Genomic DNA, 2,859 nt, shown 5'->3' with positions numbered 1-2,859 from the left:
TCCCTCCAACTGCTTCCCTGTCTTATTTCTACCTGTCTTTGTGCAAAGAGAGCCCCCTTTTACCTTTTCATTTCTATTTAACCTCTCACCTCCTTGCATCTTAACTTCCAACTTTCATCACTCCAGGAACACTGTCCTCAGCAAGATGATGTGTACTTTTCTAATGCTGAAGCAGAGATTGTAGGCCTGGTTTTGCTTGGTGTTTGAACACTCACTCCCTGCCTCTTTTGTCCTTCTCTTGACCTGTAGGATATGGTTTTCATCCTCATTATTTTTTTCCTTAACCACTGAAAAGCCTGATCTCTCTGACTTTAGTCTTGCTTCATTTTACTCCATCATCCATAGTGAGGCCAATGATCTGAAATGCCAATCTAGTTATGTCATTGTCCTACTTAAAAATCCATCAGCGGCTTACGTAGCTACAGTGTCAAACGTAGATTATTTAACACAGTGGACAATGCCCTTCATTCTGTACAGCTTAATTTCTCATCAGTTTCACTTGTTTCAATTTTACATGCTCATGCTGGACTAGAAGACAGTTCTTAAATACAACATTTTCAACATTTTCTTTCTTTTTTTTGTTCCTTATCTTTTCACATACTGCTCCTTTTGAGAAAGAAATTCACATCTCCTTGTTGAATTTCTATTAATATTTCAAGAGAATTAATGTACGAAAGGAGTACTGGTGTGGCACTGTGGATTAATGCACTGGACTACAAAGTTGGATGAACCTCAAGGTTGGTGGTTCAAGCTCACCAACTGCTCCTCAGAAACCATATCTATACAGGATTGCTATGAGTTGGAACGGACTTGACGGCACGTAACAACACAATATGTGAAAGGGATTACCTACTTGAGTAAATCTTTCCCTGATTTCCTAGGTAGCTTTATGGTCATGGTTTAGTTCACTCTTCTCAGTATGGCTTTCTCCACTTCTGATTGTAAATACAACGTTACTGCTGAAAATTTGACAACTTTGGAGAAATAAAAATTACCTACAAATCATTCACCGAGAAATTACTATTGTTTATATTTTTATATTTTTTCTTTTGTATTTTTTAGCTATATTTATAAATCTTAAGAAATCAGTATCATACTGTTTTATATTATATAGCCTGCTTTGTTCAAGAAAAGTTTCTGTGCTACTAAATATTCTCTAAAGGCCTGATTTTTATTTAAAATATTTGATCTTCTGATATTAAAATAAACACATGCTCATTCTAGTTTAAATTTCAAATTGTGCATAATGTACGATTTAGAAAATGAAACTCATTCATAATCCTGCCATAATTGTTATGAAAAGTTTATATATTTTTTTCAGACCTTTTACTATGCTTTTTTTTTACAAACAAAATAACTCTGAAAGTTTACTTATATGGCATAGTATGCTTCATCATACTATTATAAAATTTTCTTTTAAAAATATTTAGTAATATGTTATGGATTGATTTGTGTCGCTCCCATCCTCCCTGCAAATATGTGTTGTAACACCTTACCCCTATACCTGTGGATGAAATCCCATTTGGAGTTAGAATTTTCTTTGTTATGCAGATGAGGTACTACAAACTGAGCTTTGAGTACTAGAGGCACTCCCTCATCTGTGCCAAGGAATTTGGAAGACAGCTATCTAGCCAACTGATTGGAAGAGATTCAGATTTTGTGCCCATTCCAAAGAGAGGCAATCCAATGAAATGTGGAAATCATCAAATGTGATATCATTAATATCACATGCAAGAAATATTTTTCTGAAGATAAATTAAAAATGACTGCAACAGTACTTTAACAGGAAACTACCAGAATTTCAAGTCAGATTAAGGTGAGGATGTAGAACAAGGAATATCATTGCTCATGTAATATGGGTCTTGGCTGAAAGCTGAGAATACCAGAAAAATGTTTACCTGTGCTTTATTGACTATGCAAAGGCTTCCAACTGTGTGGGTCATGACAAGCTATGGACAACATTGCAAAGAATGGGTATTCTGGAACTCATGAGAACCTATACATAGACCAAGAGGTGGTCATTTGAACAGAACAAGAGGATACTGAATGGCTTAAAATCAGGAAAGATTTGTGCCAGGGCTGTATTTTTCATCATACTTATTCAATCTTTATGCTGAGCAAATACTCCAAGAAGGTGGATTATATGAAATACATGGCATCAGGATTGGAGGAAGACTCATTAACAACCTTAATTAACAATCTGTTTGCTGAAAGTGAAGAGGACTTGAAATAATTACTTATGAAGATCAAAGCCTTCAGCATGGATTGCATCTCAAGTTAAGGAAAACAAAAATCCTCACCACGGGACCAATAAATAACATCATAATAGATGGAGAAAGGATTGAAGTTGTCAAATACTTCATTTTACTTGGATCTACTATCAACACTCATGGAAGCAGCAGTCAAGAAATCAAATGATGTATTACATTAGGTAAGTCTGTGGTACAAGACCCCTTTAAAGTATTCAAGAGTAAAGATTTCAGTTTGAAGACTAATACCAGACCCAAGCCATGGTATTTTCAATCACCTCATATGCATGTGTAAATTGGATAACGAATAAGGAAGACCGTAGAAGAACTGACACATTTTAATTGTGGTGTTGGTGAAGAATATTAAAAGTACTATGGACAGCCAGAAGAACAAAGAAATCTGTGTTGCAAAAAGTACAGCCATAATGATCCTTTGAAGCCAGGATAATAAGACTTTATCTCCCATACTTTGGACATATTATCAGGAGAGACTAGTCCCTTGGAAAGACATCATGCTTGGTAAAGTGGAGGGTCAGTGAAAAAGAGGAAGACTCAAATGAGATGGATTGGCACAGTAGTAGTGGTAATGGGCTCAAACGTGGCAATGATT

At 35.5% G+C, this 2,859-nt stretch overlaps 1 protein-coding gene across 3 annotated transcripts in view; it reads left to right on the top strand.

The window, feature by feature from the left end:
* Positions 1 to 2,859, top strand: part of KCNAB1 (potassium voltage-gated channel, shaker-related subfamily, beta member 1) — a 650,886-nt gene that overhangs the window by 123,567 nt on the left and 524,460 nt on the right. The window lies entirely within an intron of this gene.

The sequence above is a fragment of the Chrysochloris asiatica genome, unplaced genomic scaffold (genome assembly GCF_000296735.1).
Source record: "Chrysochloris asiatica unplaced genomic scaffold, ChrAsi1.0 scaffold00113, whole genome shotgun sequence".
Taxonomy (NCBI): Eukaryota; Metazoa; Chordata; class Mammalia; order Afrosoricida; family Chrysochloridae; genus Chrysochloris; species Chrysochloris asiatica.
This window is presented reverse-complemented; position numbering and strand designations above follow the sequence as displayed.